The sequence below is a fragment of the Natrix helvetica genome, assembly GCF_964273705.1.
Source record: "Natrix helvetica genome assembly, chromosome: 2".
In the NCBI taxonomy this organism is placed as follows: Eukaryota; Metazoa; Chordata; class Lepidosauria; order Squamata; family Natricidae; genus Natrix; species Natrix helvetica.
The window spans coordinates 152,419,563-152,440,323 of record NC_138552.1 but is presented as its reverse complement, the minus strand read 5'-3'; the positions used below and the strand labels follow the sequence as shown (position 1 = coordinate 152,440,323).

At 39.5% G+C, this 20,761-nt stretch overlaps 1 long non-coding RNA gene across 1 annotated transcript; it reads left to right on the top strand.

The window, feature by feature from the left end:
• The first annotated feature begins 451 nt into the window (after nucleotides 1–451).
• On the top strand, nucleotides 452–3,308 carry LOC309385976. The gene is made up of 3 exons (XR_014174322.1): nucleotides 452–572; nucleotides 699–778; nucleotides 3,217–3,308. It is a non-coding gene; the product is annotated as an uncharacterized lncRNA (long non-coding RNA).
• The last annotated feature ends 17,453 nt before the right edge of the window (nucleotides 3,309–20,761 follow it).

The window sequence follows — 20,761 nt, the reverse complement described above, 5'->3', positions numbered from 1 at the left end:
GAGGTGGGTTGCTCCTGGTTCAGCCTGGATCGGGTGAACCGGTAGTAACGGCGGTGGGAAGCTCCGCCCACCCGCCTGGATGCTTTTGCGCATGTGCAGAAGCGTTGTGCATGAGCGCGTGTGGGAGTGCGCCCGAACCAGTAGTACAAAAATTGGCAACCCACCTCTGGTTAGGAGAATAACCTATTTTAGATTCAGTGTGAAAATAACTACATTATGTATTTTTTCTTTTGTAAATGTTCCTACCTTTATCTTACTCCCATCTGTGTGCACTCTGTTTACCTGTCAAGGATAGGAGGAAAAAATTAATTGAAACAAAAAATAATAATCTCTTTGAAAAGGAATCAGTACTCAGCCACTTTAAAGGATCAAGTTTCAGTTCTAACTTAGTTCAGGCGAATTGTCAATCTATTAAAGACATCAAGAACCATCTTCAAGGTCCCTTTGGCTCACGTGTAAAAGTCAACAGATGAGAATCTATGAAAGGAGCACCTTTTGTTATTACCTACCAACTATTACCAAGGGAAGCATCAGGAATCCTGCTTTTTGCATCTGTGATCCCTTGACTGAAGGTAGCAAATGTTTTAGAAAGAGATGCAATTAGTAATTAAGCAGAACAAAGCCTCAAGGCCTCCCTCTCTTTAACAGAGGAAAGGATTGTCTGCCTCTTTATGTAATCCACTCTTATGTTTCTCAAGTCAACTCTCAGGAAGCCTTCAGGAGGATTGGCAGGAAAGTTGCCAACTTATTTGAATGTTGGGCAGCAGCCTTAACAGAGGTAGGTGAATTCTTCAAGTATTGATAAGAGGGACATTAATTACTTAAAGAAAACTGCCACCACTTGTTTTGGGTATCGTTACGCTTCGAAAGGTAGATACTTTTGGAAAAGAATTTACAGTTCTAGGCTATCTAGCAGAGCTTTCAGCCTAACTAACTGGCACCTGTTAACTTAATTAGTCAGTTTATTCTCTGTTCATTAACAAGGAGCGAGAGAGAGAGAAAATGATTAGAGCTGAAACCAGGCTAAAGGGAGTTTTGAATAACAAAGAGGAAATGTACCAAAGGTGCACTTCTAACCAACTCAAAAATGGGTCTGCAGAGAGGGCTGGTGATCTGAGCAAGGCAGCCTGTGATATGCAATCAAAGCTTTTCTCTGCCTTCATGGCATTTTCTTGTTCTGAAGAAGAGCAAGCGGTATTCGAATGCACTTCTGCACTTGTCTCTAGCATGTTCATCAGTCGTGGGATTCAAAAAATATTACTACCGGTTCTGTGGGTGTGGCTTGGTGGGTGTGACAGGCAAAATCCCCATTTCCTCCCGATCAGCTGGGACTCAGGAGGCAGAGAATAGATGGGGGCGAGGCCAGCTAGAGGTGATATTTACTGGTTCTCCAAACTACTCAAATTTCTGCTACCGGTTCTCCAGAACTGGTCAGAACCAGCTGAATACCACCTATGATGTTAATATACTGCAAGTTATTTATAATGACTTCATAGGGAATCCCATCTATTACTGAAATGTTGTTTCACTTGACTGCTTTGGGGATGCCTGGATGACTCTAGAACAGTGATGGCTAAGCTTTTCGGCACCAAGTGCTGAAACTGGAGCACGCACTGGAGTGCCGGAACCTGGAAGAGAGCAGCTGACTGGTACGCATGCATGCCAGCCAGCTGGTCTTCGTGCGATGGAACCCGGGAGAGCAGCAGGTGACAGCGTGCATGCCCACAAAGAGGGCTCTGCGTGCCACCTCTGGCATGCCTGCCATAGGTTCACCATTGTTGTATCCTGGCAGATGACGACATCAGGGATTTCCCTCCGGCGGCCGGCGTCTGCGATAGCAACAGCCAGGTCGTGTCTTATCCAATCAGACGCGACCTGGCTGTTGCTATCGCAGACGCCGGCCGCCGGAGGGAAATCCCTGACGTTGTCATCTGCCAGGATACAACAACCATCACATCTAGAAAATGTTGTTAGCCACTAGTGCAGAAATTAACTTAGTTCTCTGTCTGTTAAAAGCTGTAGCACTAATTCCACTCGCACCATAGAATTGTTCTTATATGGCCATTGTCTTATGGGGATGATTAAACCTGTTGAAGGAATAATTGCCTTATTAATATTTATCATCCTAATTTAAATACACCTGGTATATTTCATGATTGTCTAACCATCTTGCTCTCATTATCCATGACTTTTTGAATAATTGGTGGGACTTTTAATAATAGATTCCTGATCCAGTGATGGATAGGAGTCTTTTATCTGAGGAGCAACAGTAACCATTCAAAAGTGATTTGTATAAGGCAGTTTAGTTGTGATGTAGCATTTAGGGCATCCAACTGAATGAGTTTACATCTTTTAAATTGTTATATACATCATTTGTGCTTCATTTTTTAAAAAAATCCTCTTTTTCAGAATGAAGCATGTTTACAATGTCTAATCAGGAATATGTTTAAAATAAAAATCACAAAAGTCTTTGAAAATGTCTTGGGTAGATCATTTTTTCAAAAGCAACTGTCTAGCAAGCCAAGAAAGTATTTCAGTATGAATGAGAGTTCAGCATCTCTTCTGTTATTGAATGCAAGGCATATATGAGAGGATACATCATATCTATATGTTGGCCAATAAAGGAAAGCGATAAAATGTCAAGAAAAAAAATTAAAGACTAAGAATTTATTGAATGATTTATCACCTTCCTTCTGATATTTTTAAGCAATATGCTTCATATCAATTTTTTCCTCTGATCCGTGATCTGCATGAAAATGTTTCTATCATATTTTAAGTTATTTTTCTCTAATTTTGAAATCAAAAGCAAATGGCATCTAACAACGCTAGACTTACAGATCTGAAATTTTAGGAAATATTATCCTAACGCTAGGAAGTGTTATCATTTTATTATGCCAATGTCATAGAAAACAGATCAGTTTAAATACTTAACATCAGTACTTGACTTATGGTGGCGGAGGGCAAGGGAATAAGGGAGTCCATTATCAAACCAGATTTACTGTAGGAGCTAACAGTTCCATCCTTCCAAGGTCAATAAAATGAGGACCCAGAGGGCTGACTCTGTAAACTGCTTAGAGAGGGCTGTAAAGCGGCATATAAATCTTAGTGCTAGTGCATGTAAACATATCTCTCTCTCTCTCTCTCTCTCTCTCTCTCTCTCTCTCTCTCTCTCTCTCTCTCTCTCTCTCTCTCTCTCTGATCTCCTGATCATTTAAGTAATCTTGAAATCAAGAGAATGTTGGCTGTCCAGTTTCCATCTTTGGCATACCTAAAGCATTCATGCTCAGCAGAGGTGAAAGGTTTAAAGGTAACCTGTGAAAGTGTTTCCCAAGATTGTTCATCAGGAAGATGAAGTAGAAATCACTGAGCTGTAGGGGTCTGGTGAAGCTCATGCAGTGGGTAGATAATTATAAGCTTGGAACAACCAAACTCCTCCTGTTTTCTTAAGTAATTTGATGTTCTAATTGGAACCAACTATGGCGCACAGGTAACAAAGGGGAGCCTTTTTAATGCCTGACAACAACTTTAAAAAACTGCCTATGAGTCAAAGACAAGTATTAATGACCCTAATGTTGACAAAAATTGCAAATATAAATCCATAGCACCATCACTAAATGCTGAGAAATTGGCCTCATACGTTGAAGGAAAGAAAACTGTCTAATCAGGGTTAAAATGCATGTTATGCTAATTGCTTTTAAGAAAGAAAGAGATGGGGGGGAGCATTTTCTATGCCCTTTTTAGCCACAGGAGCTCTTGATTGAAATGGAGATGGTTATGTAGGAGAAAGGTGTTGGCCTTAGAATTCTCTACATATTTAGAAGAACTGCACCTAGCTTTTTTACTTTCCAAAGAAGACATATCCAAGGCAGCAAAAGATCTAAAGTTACAATATCTGTAAGTATTGAATTATTTTCCTACTTTCAAGTGCAATGTCTACAGTTAGAGGGGTTCCAGCTATTTTTTTAAAAAAATATTTATAGGTGCTATTTATTTTCTTAGATACATCAATAGTAGCTACCTCATATATACAGATTTAAGCAGATGACGCCTTCTTTGGCACCCTGGGGAAATACATTTCCTTTTCCTTTGTTTCTGCATTTTGGAGTGCTATTCAAGGCAAAGATGTATGGCCTTCCTAGAAGTTGGCTATCCTTAAACTCATCAGTGGTGTATTAACCATTAACCAAGAACGTACTTAGGGCACCAGGCCCAAGGGGACACCACAAAGTTGAGAAAGAAAGAAAAACCAATTAAGATTTGTACAGTATGTACAAAGGAGGGGGGGTAACCAAGATTTGTCAGTGCTTAGGGCACCAGTGAGCTTTAATCCACCACGGAAACTCATGATAGTCTCTCTACTTAAGTTACCAAAAAGAGAAATGATGAAAAATAAAAATAAAACTCACTTCATCAAAAGTATTGCATGGGCCAGCAGTGAGGAGGATTGGAGGATTTATATTGTTTTATTTTTTAGAAGTTAGTTCATTGTTAATTATTACACATAATTCTATAGGGTTAAGGCAGGTTGTAAATACTAAGAAATGAATAGAATAGAATAACAGAGTTGGAAGGGACCTTGGAGGTCTTCTAGTCCAACCCCCCTGCTTAGGCAGGAAACCCTACACCATTTCAGACAAATGGTTATTCAATCCCTTCTTAAAAACTTCCAGTGTTGGAATATTCACAACTTCTGGAGGCAAGTTGCTACTCTGGTTAATTGTTCTAACTGTCAGGAAATTTCTCCTTAGTTCTAGGTTGCTTCTCTCCTTGATTAATGTCCATCCACTGCTTCTTAAATAAAGCAGCACAAAACAAACATACAAAAATCAACCTATCCTAATGCATGTTTCTCTCCTTATACCAAGCTATCTCCTTCTAAACTGAAAGGAAAGAACAGGTTTCTCCATGGAAGGAATCATTCTTCCTATCAAGGAATTATTATGAACTGAAAAATAATAAATTACAGATAAATCTTTTTAAAATGGTACAGCCATTGTTGCCTTCATAATTTCAATTCTTCTTCTTGTGCTATGTCCTTCATCAGATGTCAGCGATCATGTTGGCGATCCTATTTTTATCAACAGCCACATGAAAAAGTGCTGCTGAGTTTTGTCCAAACCAGTCCCTTAGGTTTTGAAGCCATGAAGTTTAAGATTCCAATTGATTGAAAAAGAACTAAAGTTGGTGTGCAGTTGACAGCCTTAGAAATTACTAAGATTAAAAAAAAAGATAATCTGGAGTTTTAGAATTATATAGCACATTTTTTTCAGGCACTATGTCCACTCACAAGACACATTTTCCCCCCACAGGAAGAATCAGGATTGGATGAATCAATCCATTTTCAGATTTATCATTTGCTCATATGTTCTTACAATTCTTTTACATCTTTATAATTTGCATTGTTTTTTTTAAATGCATGAAAATTCACACTTCCATTTGTATATTTAATTGTGCTTCCTCTCAAAATACACATTGATCATATTTTTCCTCACTCAAAATATCAATTTTCAAATATATGTCTGACTGTATCACAACACTGGGAAGTGTGAAAGCTAGTAGATAATTAACTAGCAATCAGCTGTAGATTGCTCAATTCTCTTTGGAGATCTCTCTCACTGAGATCAATAAATTGATCTCACTTACATAAATGGATCATTGTGGGGAAATGAGACATCTTAGAATCTGATTGTGTCATCAGAATGATGAAACAAGCATCACAACAGCATGATGCAAGCTCCATCCCTTTTGTATATGTGTGTGCTGTCTCCATGCAAACACAAGAGGTGGAACTTCTAGTGCAGGGGCATCAAACTGGTGGCCCATGGGGCAGATGCATCACACACAGACCATGCCTACCCCAGCTCTGGGAAGGGGGAAAATGTTGCAAAACATTATGTGACAACAACCAGATGTGGCGAGTTTGACACCTGTGTTCTAGTGCAGGGATCGGCAACCTTAAAAACTCAAAAAGCCACAAAGGCCCTAACTGGAAGCCCCCTATTCAATTCTGAAAATGACCAGAAGTCCAGTTCCCCCACCATAGAGTGTCCTCCTAGCACGGCATCCTTTTTCCTCTACCTGACTTTCAGTCCTAACTGAAAGTCCTATCAATTGTGGAGCTGACCGGTGAAATGGAGCCACACAGCACAGGAATGAAAGAGCCACATGTGGCTCCAGGGTTGCAGGTTGCTGACCCCTGTTCTAGTGTAATGGCACTACACACATTTCGCCATTTCGCCACCCAGCGCCAGACATTTCAGACGGAGAAATTTGGTGAGCAGTAGAAACACCAAAACCAATCCGGTTTTACATAGGTTAAACTAAGGTCACCAGTCAGCTATTTCAGGGGTCTCCAAACTTGACAACTTAAAGACTTCTGGACTTCAGCTTCCAGAATTCAGCCAGCCATGTTATCAAGTTTGGAGACCCCTGAGCTATGTTGTGGGCAGACAAAAACTCAGTAAACCACACTATGTTGCCCACTCACTCAATAATCTACTACAAAGACAGCCGAAGTGAAAGCATGGCTGAGAAAGTCAAGTGTTCTATTTATTTATTAAATTAATATGCTGCCAATCTCATGATTCAAATTGACTCTGTGTCATTAGCAATCAGTGGTGGGTTTCAAATCCTGTTCCAACTGGTACGGTTGAAATGGGGCCAGCGGCGTCCTCATAGACGTGAGCAGTGCGGCATGTGTCTTAGCGCCTGCGCAATGCTCCGCGATGCTCCATCTGCTCCGCAGAGCATCATGCAGGTGCTGTATGCACCATGCGCCTGCGTGGAAGCGCAGAAGCTTTTAAACACCGGTAAGGAGCCTGGGTGGGTGGGTGGGCCCTCCAGAGCAGAGCACCGTATCGGAACGGTATCCGGTGCTCCGGGCTGGCTCCAGTACGTGCGTACTGGGGCATACCGCCTGCAACCCTTCACTGTTAGCAATGTATATTTTTTACTAGGTACTCTGCCTTTAAGATTGTCAATTTATAAGGGATGGAGACTCCAAAGACAACTCTGGGAAAGGAGACGGGTGAGCATGTGTGCATGCAAAGGGGTACACAGGGACAGATGTTGGTTGCCAATTTCCACATCCCAAGCCCCATAATATATGTACATCGCTACTAGGTTTTTATCTGCTTTACCTATTTATTCTATATTTAAAGAGGTTTGTTTTCTATCTTAACTTTCTTTTTATTTGTACAAAGCCACTTGATTAGGACATTTGTTTCTCCTCACAATCCAGAGATCATTTTTATTGATTTTCCTGGAAATGTTTGAAAATTGGTTTCCTGGAAGGGAATCTCATCCAGGGAGAGATTATACTTGGCCCCACATTTGTTTCATGGAAAAGTATATAGGAATTGGGAAGGATCCAGTGGAGTTCTTGCAAAATGAAGCTCCCAAACTCAAAATTATCTACAACTATAAATAAAAACATTTGTGATAGGTTAGGCCACTCAGAGGTTGTAAACATAGCCATGGTTAGTATGGTTTAAAAAACACATTGGTAAATCTTGCTGATGTGAGACTAAGACTAAAATAAATGTGTGGAATGGACTTATAAAAATGTCATGTGAACTGCTCCAAAGTTTGCATTTGGTGACAAAATTCTTAATGTATACAAAGTGATCAATCAGTTATCAGTGGGCAACCATTTAATACTTTTTAGATATAAAGTGGTGGCTCAGTGGCTAAGACTCTGAGCTTGTCGATCAGAAAGATCGGCAGTTCCGCAGTTCAAATCCCTACCACCGCATAACGGAGTGAACTCCCGTTACTTGTCCCAGCTTCTGCCAACCTAGCAGTTCAAAAGCACGTACAAATGCAAGTAGAAAAATAGAGACCACCTTTGTAACAGTGTTCTGTATGCCTTCGGCGTTTAGTCATGCCGGCCACATGACCATAGAGACGTCTTCGAACAGCACTGGCTCTTTGGCTTTGAAATGGAGATGAGCACCATCCAGCGTAGAGTCAGGAATGACTTGCATATGAGCGCAAGGGGAACCTTTACATTTACCTTAGATATAAAGCATTGTTAGGAAACTAAGTCACCAAAACAACTACAGTGCAACTTCAGATAAGGAATGCTTCCAACCATGACCAAATTGGGTGCCAACCAAAACATCCGCTAAATGTTTCACTCTGGTCATGAACACATCCTCGGGTGGTGATCAAACACAGTTGCAGTGATTTTCCCTGCCACGGCAATTTTGCCTTCCATGCCATTTGGGGGGGGGGGGGGGTTGCACATGTGCAATCAGTCTCACTTTCAGTCACGACCAAATCAGGTTGCAACCGAAGTCCTGGAACAGATTTACGGTCGTGACCAAAGATTCCACTGTACACTGAATCTTCTAACTTTAGCAATAATGGTACTATGTGAAGAAGGATGGGGGTAGACAATCTGGATGGAGAAATTATAAACGTACATATTGCATGTACATATATATTTCTGGGCTTTTGTATAATACAAATAACAGACATTTCTGCTTGGAATTCATAATTCTTTTCTCTCTCTCTCTCTCTCTCTCCACAAGAAAGAAAAAAACTGGCACCATCTTAACATAATCCTCTATGGTTCCATGTCTATTTATTCCAGACTCTGCTAGAAGACCCTGCATTGAATTCACTGGAGCTACTTCTACCTTCTTTCAACAGCCTATTTGAACAGGCATTTTAAAATCATGTAATCCATCCTTGGTCAAGGCAGAACTGAGCAGCTTCCAGTTTCTGCAATTTAAAAAAAAAAAAAACAAGGAAAAAATTGCAAGTAGAACCAATGGTGCATGTCAACATAAATTATTCAGACTTCCTAGGTCTGAAACAAAGGGGGTAGAAAAATCTGTAGTTGAGGGAAAGTTCTATTTCTAATAAAAAATATTAGTCGTTTCCAAGTTTTGGCTTACGGTCCGATTGGAATGAACATTGTCTGAAACTCAGTCCAATGTAAAATGAATCTGGAGCAGGCCTCTTGGAATAAAGCATATCTCTAGTCTATTTCAGTTTTTTTTCATACATTCAGTTGTCCATTAAATTTCTGCATCTTGTGTTTTAAAAAAATACAAAGGGAATCAACTGTTATTTTTGAATGCAACATTTTCTGCAGATAAATTTATTCATAATACGCACATTGTGCCATAAAAATCTTGAACTGAGAAAACGATCAAAGAGGCAATCCTAAAGATTCTATAAAGCATGATTTAAAGCAACCTAAATGAAGAATTTTCCAATATCCCCCTTCTTTAATTAATTCCTCCACAGCACCCAAGGGCAGGAGAAGAAGCAATTGGTAGAAACTCTGGAAGGAAGATCCAACTTGGAAATACAGAGAAACAGTTTGCCTCCTGGAAATGTTGGTTCTCTAATACTGGAGCTTTTCAAGAAAAGATTGGACAACCATTGGTCCAGGAGGGTCTAAGGCTTGAGCAGGGTCTAAGGCTTGAGCAGTGGGTTGAATTAGAAGACCTCCAAGGTCCCTTACAGCTCTATGAATTATTCCAAGTTGTCTTGTTCAGCATGTGTTGTTTCTTTTCCTGCCTCTGTGTCTAAACATCACAGTGTACCTTTTGTGCATTGTTTTTCTTTGTAACTTTATTCTTTTTTTAAAATATAGTTTCAACCTTTTTGTTTATGTTATTAACTGAAAAAAATGCGTGAAGTTTCCTTGAAAAAATTCTTTAAAAACAAATAGGGTGTTATGAGGAGCAACTTCAAATCATAGGAGAAAAGAGAACCAGAATTAGTGAGAATAGTTGAAACTAATCTGTGTTTGTTTATGTGTGTGAACAGTGTGTGTGTGTGTGTGTGTGTGTGTGTGTGTGTGAGAGAGAGAGAGAGAGAGAGAGAGAGAGAGAGAGAGAGAGAGAGAGAGAGGGAGGGAGACGGAGAGAGGGAGAGAGGGAGGGAGGGAGGGAGGGAGGATTGGTGATTGTTAATATAATTTCTCTCTTTAGGAAATGACTGGTTTAAAATATTATCCATACACTTCTCCCAATTCAAGCAAAGAGTTGATAGCTACAATCCTCTATTAATTCTTTGTGACAGAGATAGGAGAGGATATCACACAGATAGCAATAAGCCCCATTACTCTGCTAATTGATTGCTCTGTACTGTATCACTTCTGATGGAAGACATGGAGAGCCAATAAGCTGACTATATAATAATAATAATAATAATAATAATAATAATAATAATAATAGTAGTAGTAGTAGTAGTAGTAGTAGTAGTAGTAGTAGTAGTAGTAATGCCAGATCCTTAGGAACTCAATAGGTAGATAACAATGTGAAATCCAGTCTAAACATTGGATTGATTGTGCAACCAGCCATAATAAGTGCCTCGGGTGCAATCCGAAAGTAATGTGGAGCACCATTTGAACACCATCAACATTGACAAAATCACCATCAGTCAATTGCAAAAGATAAGCTTTAGTTGGAACAGCTTATATACTATAGCAATACCTTTGATATTATTAAACAACATCTGCCTATCCTGGTTAGGAGGAGGGCTCAAATGAGGAATCAACCTGGACTCACTATGTAAACACAAGTGGGCTAGGTCTGAGTCACCACGCCCCCACACCCCACACACAAATACCTTTGAACCTTATCTGGAGGTTCCAGGCAAAACCTGCCATGCTGGGGAGATTCCTGCATAATAGGCAGAAAACAATAAAGTAACCAGTTTAAACTCTGCACATGTAGGTCTGTTTGTCGGTCCTGACAGGTCCTTGGGATGATAAATGCCAAATTCAGTCTAAACATCTGTCTGACTGTGCAACCAACCATAACAATTTAACAACTTGTACAATACCCAACTTTCAATAACTCTGGGTGGCTCAAAACAATCTAATAAAGAAATTACAATAAAACCATATTATACCAAAAGAGTTGGCAAGTGTGACAGACTAGATGGAAGGAAATAAGTGGGTCTCGCTCTCTTTAAGTAATTTTATGATTGTTGTTGTTTGTGTACCATTATTTTCAATTGGGTTTGACTATCTCTGTTAGTCTGCTGCTGTTAGTGGTTCTTTATGATTTGTGGATATTTTAATTAAGTTTGCTGTTGACTTAGCGTTGCTGAGAAGCTGGGAAATAAATGGTAAATAGATCAAAGATAAACTGAGTTTGAATTAAAATTCCCTGTTCTCATAGTGTCTATAGTGCATCTAAGTCCACACAGAACGTTACAAAACAATCTACTCTAATAGGCAATACTTTTGGAAGTTTCCAATTTTCCAATCTCTTTGGGGGCGGGAACGTGGTAAATATACATAACTACTTCCTCAGGTGATCAGCTGCAGTTTGAAATAGAATAAATATAATTGGATAATGAGATTCATTATCCAATCATCCAACAGCATAGATTTACGTCTATGCTTCCCCATTTGACTCCATTTACAGATAGGGGAAGAGAAGAAATCGCTACACCCTCCTTCCAACTCTTCTGAACACAGCAGCAATTAATAAATAATGGTATGTGAAGGGGAGGAAACCCACCCACCTTCTAGTGAGGTGTAACAAGACAGTCAAGTTGCCGCTAGTGATGCAGTGCTTTTTTATGCATCATTTCGACCATCTAATTTATAGATGGCTAAACCTGGAAAAAAGGTTTCCAGGCATTTTGCATTTTTAAAGCCGTGTTGTGCTACATCAGATAAATCTGTCAGTGCTGCCTAATATTATATGTTTATGCAAAGCCTCATTTAGGAATTAAGCTGTTTGACTGCCGAAAGAACAGTTTCCTCGCCCTCGTGAGATGAAGCAGGGTAAGAAGGATAATTGAGGGATCAGGGACCAGAGAATTGGCTCAACTGGATTCAAATAGGTGTTAGCAAACTTTACTACTCTATCATACGGTAGAGCCCGGTCTAAAGAGCCTTGGGTGAGCCTTTTCCTTTAAGTCTTTTAGCCTTAGCACAGCGGTGGGTTTCACATTTTGTTACCCCCGGTTTGCCGCACACGTGCCCACCTGCTTTGCAGGTGCACCCCCCTCCCGCACATGCGCCCAGCCTTCCGTGCATGCACTTTCCTTGCACGCATGCCTTCCACGCAGGTGCCCGGCCTCAAAAACATGCCTAAATAGGACGGCAGAGAGCCAGGGTGGGTGGGTAGGCCCACCCACGATTTCCGCTACCGGTTCGGTTGAACTGGTCCGAACCAGCTGAATGTCACCTCTGCTTTAGCCAATTGTAAGCATGCTGCTCCATTTGGCTTTGTGATTGTATTGGGCCGCATAGCCAAATATTCATCAGCTTTACCAGAAATGCTTCCAATGTTAAAGTAAAAACATCTCCATATTATTGTAATATTTCTTTAAAGGTGAAAGCCAGCTGGGTGACTTTGGGCTAGTCATTCTCGCTCACTCCAACCTCACAGGATGGTTATTATTTGTTGGGGGGGGGAGTATTGGGCGTGTTCACCACCTTGAATTATTGATCAAAATAATAATGGTGGGATAAAAATACATGAATTGGATACTGTAGATGTCTAGCAACACTAAAACGGGCTTCACAGATTTCATGGTCATGGGCTGCATCTTTCAATAAAGAAGAACCTTTCTTACTGCAAAGGGAAATAATCATCCATTTACACAAAGTTTAGTGAGACATGTTGTCTTTTGCATAGGAAGAAGCCGTTTTTCGTGCTAAATAAGCAGAAATAAGGACAGAAATTTCATTTTCTCTGTCCATTTTTTTCTTAACTGAAGCATGTTCTCTGTAATTATATTGCTGGAAAGTCCATTAATGGCTTTTAAACCCTGTTGTGTTTTAACCGAAGAAATCATATTACAAGAGCCCCCAATGAACAGAAAGGGTAAGAACTGTTGGATTCAAATCTAATGCCACAGTACATTAGCTACATCACTGGGTTAATCTGCCTTTGTGCATGCCTGTTATTTTTCAATTAAAAAAAAACCCAGGAAATATGTATGTCTTAGGGAACGAGTTGTAGCTTAGTTAATGTATTCTTAATTGCAACTGTAGAGCCTGTTGAAAGAGAGTCCTGTCTGATGGTTTCAGAGAGTTGAAGTCCTGCTGGGCTTATGTTAGTGGGGCAGTCAAGAAAAATCATCATCAGAAAAAAGGATTGAAAATGTGGACCGAGCATCAGCATCCAAGAAAGAAAAAAGGAAGGGAGGGAGGGAAGGAAGGAAGGGAAGGAAGGAAGATAAGAGAAAGAAAGAAAGAAAAAAGAAGGAAGGAATGAAAGAGGAAGGAAGGAAGGAAAAAGGAAGGAAGGGAAAGAAGTAAGGAAAGGGAAGGAAGGAAGAAAGAAAGAAAGAAAGAAAGAAAGAAAGAAAGAAAGAAAGAAAGAAAGAAGGAAACAGGAAGGAAGGGAAGGAAGGAAGGAAAGAGGAAGGAAGGAATGAAACAGGAGGGAAGGAAAGGGTGGGAAGAAAGAAGGAAGGAAGGAATGAAACAGGAAGGAAGGGAAGGGTGGAAAGAAAGAAGAAAGAAAGAAAGAAAGAAAGAAAGAAAGAAAGAAAGAAAGAAAGAAAGAAAGAAAGACATTGCAACTGTAGAGCCTGTGTGGAGTGGTTTAATTAAATAGTGGTGGATCTGATTTTCTTCTATAGCAGTTCTATTTGGTCACATTCATATGATCAGGAAGATGAAAGGCTAATACAGTGGAGGCTGAAGCCACCTATTATCTTCCTAAAAAAATATCTTATGTTAAACCTTTCATTTTCTTTTTCAAAATGGCCTTTTTTTCAATAGCTCATTAACTTTTAACTTTGAATAATTCCCATTGCCTAAACAAAAGCACGTTCTCTCGCTCTCGCTTCCTCGCTCTCGGGCTCAGTCCCCCTCCTTTTTTTGATTATTCAATTATGCTTTTTTGTGTTGGATTGTAGCAATCTCTTCAGAAGATAGCAGAGGGCAAAGTATAGCGGAAAAAATGTCCTGCAAACATTACACTTGCCAATTAATTCTATTATTAAATGCTAAGGGGGGGGGGAGGAAAGTACTCGCCAGCTGTGGCTTTATTCTACGGCTTTCTCAGAAAGAATAAATAGGAAGTCTTTGTAATCATTTATTTTTCCTCATGCAACCGCCAACTTTCCCCTAAGCTCCACCCCAAATCACAGTCTTTTGTTTCATGCCTAAGTAACATTCCTTTTCCTAAGGTGACCTGGACAGAGAACATAATAGCACCAGCAGTGGTCCTTGCATTAGCAACACCATTTCCAAACCTAAGTATATGTTCTCACAGTAAAACCACTCTGAGCTATACAGAGCATTTATTCCATTGACATTTAGAAAGGAAACCCATAAAAGAGTCCACAGGCATCTAAAAAGTGTGGCTAAGATCTCAGCCACTGGTATTCGGCAGCTTCAGTACTTATTATGAATGGCGCTGTGTGTTTCAGCCCAGCTATTCACGGTATTGAGCATTATTGAACATTCTTGCTTTTAGCTAAAAGGAAAAAAAAAAGTTTGCCACTGCGATACCCAATGCTATCTTTTTGTAGCATTCAAGCTTATCTGTGGGTGTGGGCGTGTATGTGAGCGTCTCCATGTGTGTGTGTGTGAAAGAGCAAGCAAAAGAGAAAATGTGTGTTGCTATTTAATCAGTCTCCCGGTTAGATCTGGGCCCACAAAGCTGTTTACAGCTTCGCTCTGTGGAATATTCCTGCTTTCAACTGAAGTGACAGCATTTTATTCTGGCCATACAGCATTCTGCTACTTCTCCCTATAGCATGGAGGGCAAAGTAGGCGAGGTTGTGCAATATGTATACAAGTTGCTCTTTAGTATAAACTTCTTTGTTTGTCTTGGGTTGAAAGAAACCCTTGCATCTCTGCTTATTTCAAAGGGGTTCGCCTTGAATTCATTGCCCTTGTACCCTGTTCCATAATTTAAATTAAGGCAAAATCATGCTTCAATGATGGGCCACCAACTATAGAAATATTCAAGGACTCCAGAGATGCCACAGCCAGATCCAAAAATAAACTAAGTGTGTGGTTCTGAAGAGTCCTTCTTTCTCTCTATCACTTGGCACTTCTATACAAAGATTCTTCAAGCATTTCAAGTAACACATCTGCCAAAAGCAGAATTCCGAGGCAGGTAAATGCCTCCAAGAACATGTTTATTGGATACGTCATATCGGCACCGCCAGTGAAAACCAACTCTAAAAATTCCCATGGTTTTAGCCTAATTAAAAGAACAAATAGTTTGCTCCCCAAATGTCACTGGTCACATTGTCCAATATAAGTAGCTAGCAGGTTGCTTGGTCACTCCTCTCTTTCCCCAACTGCCACCTGTTAGGATGACCTTGGTTCCCGCAAGAACACTTTTTTGTTTTGACTGTTAGCCAGTTTGTCTACTTCCCCCTCCCTTCCCTCTTTCAGAATTTTGGCAACTATGAGGCAGCAAAAGATGGCTTCAGACAGGTTCAATTCAGAGTTGACAGACTCAGTATGCTGTACCACAGTGTAAGCAGTTCCTATCAGTCAACTTAGTAGCACTAATTGCTTCGAGATATTTGAATATTTGATATTTAAATTTGAATGTTTGGCATGGATTTTTTTTTCAATTTGAGCAAAGAGTCAACTCTTTAGCTTAACCCAGAGAAAACTTAGATGGCTATCATGTCACTCCCTAAGTCTTCTCTGTTCTAGTCCAAACCCCTGCTCAGGTAAGAAGACCTATACCATTTCAGACAAATCTCTTATCCAATTCCTTCTTAAAAACTTCCAGAGATGGAACACCCACAACTCTTGGAGATAAGTCATTCCACTGATTAATTATTCTAACTGTCAGGAAATTTTTCCCTACTTCTAAGTTGCTTCTCTCCTTGATTAGTTTCCACCCATTGCTTCTTGTCCTGCCCTCAGGTGCTTTGGAGAATAGTTTGACTCCCTCTTCTTTGTGGCAACCCCTGAGATATTGGAACACTGCTATCATGTCTCCACTAGTCCTTCTTTTCATTAAACTAGACATACCCATTTTCTTGCTTTTGAATGGCAGAAAGATACCATTTGAGACAATTATTTATTTAATTGTTTATTTAGACTTTTATATGGATTTCAACCGAAATGTGCATCCCGTCCACAGATTATTGGCTACTGCTTTATTAGATATTTATTTTCTGATCAATGATTTGAGAAGGTGGCAGGGAAGGAGCAGATTGAACTTTTGTGTCATTATGAACTCACTACAATCCATGGGCATGGAACAGGGGACTTAGTAGAGATAACTGTAATCCAGCTATATGGTAAGCAGACAAAATCACATCTTCCTAAAGGCAACATCTTTTCAAAATGGAAAAGAGACAATGTTCTGTTCAAAGAAAAAATTCCAAACAAATAGAAACTCTCCTGATAATTTGGGGCAACTAGAACAGAGGTGATATTCAGCAGGTTCTGACCAGTTCTGGAGAACCAGTAGCAGAAATTTTGAGTAATTCGGAGAACCAGTAAATGCCACCTCTGACTGGCCCCACCCCCATCTGTTCTCTGCCTCTGGAATCCCAGCTGATCGGGAGGAAATGGGGATTTTGCAGTAACCTTCCCCTGGAGTGGGGAATGAAGATTTTACAGTACCCTTCCCCTGCCACACCCACCAAGCCACGCCCACCAAACCACACCACACGCACCAAGCCACAGAACCGGTAGTAAAAAATAATTGAATCCCACCACTGAACTAGAACATATTTTTTTTAGAAAGTAGGTGGTCATGAGAAGTGAAAAGTAAATCACAGCAACTCAACAAGAAAATTGAAAAGAACAGTTATCTGTATTAAAGGTTTATCTGCTGGATTCGTTAGACATAAACCTCCACTTTTAATGTAAGAGAAAGATACTGGAAATTGGCCAAATGAAAAGTCATTTAAACCTTAAGAAAAACAGCAGTAACTCTGAAATTATGGAAGGAAGGAAAATTCTACCTGAAAATATTATTGAACCAAATTCAATGAGCATAAGAAGAAGAAATTAATAAATGCCATCAGAATATATTCAATACTTTCCCCCTCCCATTTATTTAGTATTTCCTTGCTAGCCAAACACCTGTCAAATTCTTGTGGTAATTTGATTATATTTATGAGCAGAATCTAAGATACTTTTAATTAAGTGGGCCTTTTCCTCTTTAACTCTTGCACAGCCTCCCTTTCAAACAAAAGAACACACCAAATTAGATTTTTGTAGAGGCATGAAATTCCCTGAAAGATAAATGTTGTGCTGTATAGCAGCAAAGACTCTAAAAAAGTAATATATTCAAATGTATTCCCATGCACTTAATTAATAATGCCAATTTGGTTTCAGCGGTGTATCTTAAAATGTGCCATTTCAATTATTTTCCAGTGGTCTGATAACAGTTGCTATCTGCATCTCTCTCTCTCTCTCTAAATGGCAAGTAGAACCAAAGGAATAATAGTGTAGAAGCATTGTCATATATTAATATCTGATCAGCTGAGATCAAGAATATTCTCCCAAGAACTATCTTCAAAATGCATCTTCTAAATTTGCATTTCTAACAGTTTTTAGCTGGGGGTACATATTTCCACAGAAAGCTATGGGATTTTCTTTCAAGTAATTGTCAGCACTGTATTAGTATGCTAGATAGTGGGTTTTTTAGATTTCCTTCTTCAGATGGAGTTTTTGGGAAATCAATTTAAGTGAGTTTACTAAAGAGCAACAGAAGTACACCTTAAAGATGCTCAAAATGCAGCCTTATCATTTCGGTTTATAATAAGCAAAGAGCCAAATGAACAATTCTCTTGGTAATAGTGAGAGCACACTTTCATATATTTAAGAAACCCAACTGCATGTTGTTTGGACATATTCCAACAATCATGTTAGAATAGTATAATATAGTATGGTGTGGTATGGTATGGTATGGTATGGTATGGTATGGTATGGTATGGTATGGTATGTATGGTATGGTACGGGATGGGATAGGACAGGACAGGACAGAATTCTTTATTGTCACTTTAAGGTAAAGGTTCTCCTCACACATATGTTCTAGTTGTTCCCAACTCTAGAGGGCGGTACTCATCTCTGTTTCAAAGCAGAAGAGCCCGCACTGTCTGAAGACGTCTCCGTGGTTATGTGGCCAGCATGACTAAAGACCGAAGGCGCACAGAACGCTGTTACCTTTCCACCAAAGATGGTTCCTATTTTTCTACTTGCATTTTTACATGCTTTTGAACTCTTAAGTTGGCAGAAGCTGAGACAAATAATGGGAGCTCACTCCGTTATGTGGCGCTAGGGATTCAAACCACCAAACTGCCAATCTTTCTGATCGACAAGCCCAGCGTCTTAGCTACTGAGCCACTGTATCCATTGTCACTTTAAATGTACATTAATCAGCATACATTAAAATGAACTTTCATTGCATTCAGCTCTCAAAAGATAACCATTATGCATATACCCACATACCCACACATATATGACAGAGAGAAACACCCCAGTCTAGTTCAAATGTATACATATAAATGGCAAAAACAAAAACGAATCCTGCAAGTTTACCAGATGGATGGCATAGGGAACAAAGCTGTTACAGAATCTAGTAGTCCTACTATAGATACTTCAAAACCTCCTCCCAGAGTGGAGCAACAGAAACAGACCGAGAAATGGGTGTGTGGGGTCTCTAACAATGCTTCGAGCTCTAAGCACATCATAAGCAGTATCTTGAATAACAGGAAGCGAGCTTCCTATAATCTTCTCAGCTGTCCTTACCACTCTCTGTATGGACCTTCTATCTGAGGCACTGCTACCACCAAACCAAACAGTGATGCAGTTTGTTAAAACGCTCTCAATCGTGCCTCTGTAAAAAGTGGCAAGGACAGAAGGAGAAAGAGGTGCTCTCCTCATCCCACGCAGGAAATGCAAATGCTGGTTTGCACACTTCATTAAAGATAATGATACGTTGCAATATATAACAGGAGAATAAGGTCAAATTCCTTCAGTGGAAGCTTGACAAAGGGTAGCTTTATGGAAAGATCCAAGTAGATTTCCTTGTAACCAAATGCAATGGCTTTACACTTCCATTTTTCAGGACATCTCTCATTTCCCAGCTAGCCACCAGCTCTGGAATTCTATCCAAGTACTGTGTTTCCCCCAAAATAAGACAAGACTTCTCCTCCCCCCCCCTTAAATATGTGCTTGGCCTAGGGAGGTCTTATTATTTTTGAGGTGTAGGAGGCCATGGGCATGGCCACCTCATGGCTGCTGCTGTGTTGCAATATTTTTAGGGAGGTCTTATTTTAGTGTATGCGCTCAAAAGCTCGATTGGGCTTATTATCCGAGGAGGTCTTATTTTTGGAAAACAGGGTACTAACCAGGCCTTCCCCTGCTTAGCTTTGAGTTCAGACAAGATTTGCCAGGTGCTGCCACCTACATGGATAATATAGGCCCGTATACACCCTTCCCAAAACAAATATATTGATCATTCTCTTTCCCCAAAAGTAAAAAATAATAATAATGAAATAAGCTATCTAGGTTTTGTGCATTCTCTCTCTCTCTATAATACTGAAATAGCATTATGTCAATTGGAGGATTTTATAGTAGAGAATACTAAAAGGCTTTTTTGCACTTTTATTGTGTACACTTTATTCTGTATTACACTTTATTTTTCTGACATTTTTAATTTTAGGAACACCAAACGGTGCTTTGATGTAATGATTTTTTAAAAAAATATATCAATAACTTAAGAAATAATTGTAAAATAATTTCAAATTTTCAAAATTCTTCCAAAAATGTTAGTCAAGTTTACTCAAGGAGAAGGAGGAGGAGGAGGAAGAGGAGGAGGAGGAAACTACATTATGAAAGAGGAAGAATTTCACCTAATCTAAATGCTTTTCAAGTTAATAAGGAATTTAACATTTAAAATTGACGATAATCCCTGCATTCCTTACAGTGGGTCTTATTTTCTTGAGATTTAGTTTCTTTTAAAATTTAGTTAGGCTTAATCCCATGTCACCAAACAATGCAATCTATCTGCCATCCAGATGTCCCAAACATTTAATTTTGAGAAATTTTACACTAGGGTTTCCTAAATGACATTATACCAATAGAATGACAGTATGTAAATGTCTCCCATTTCATAACAAGAAATTTTTACGCGCCTAGATTCTTTAGGGAGTAAAAACTTGGGTTAGGGGTATGATGTCATTTTCTTATACCACATAGATAGATAGTAGCTTACTGTTTCTGGGAAACAGGTTGATTGGTTATGCCTGATTGATTACTCATATATTCATTTTTGTTCATTCTTGCTCTGTTGGGCATCCCTGCTAAATGCATACTGTACATTGTATTCTCAAATAAATATTTGAATATTTACTGAGAAATATTCACTGACCAAGAGCTGCAATGTCACTCTTTCAAACTGGGAAGGCTTGAAGTCAAGGTCAAAGCAAAGAATTCTTTTTCTTTTGAGTCTATATGCTAGATTTCTGCCTGAATACCCAAAGTGTAATATTAATGATACGTTGCAATTAGAGAAAGAAGATTGATTGATTGATTGATTGATTGATTTGGCTTATATGTCACTCAAACATACCCTGACTGTGAGTACATACATGCTTAACACAGTTACCATATTAAAAACAGTATACATTAAGTATCCATCCACCCATCCATTCATCCCAGGCACTGCTAACACTCAATTTCATTCAATTCTCTCCCCTGATGTCCCAAAGTCACACCAGAAAAGCCAGATTTAATAGCTGTTAAAAAAAACCCTCAGGAGGATAGGAGAGTAGAGTTTTGCTGTACACCTATTTCATTTATGTACACTGAAAGCAGTGGTGGGATTCAGCC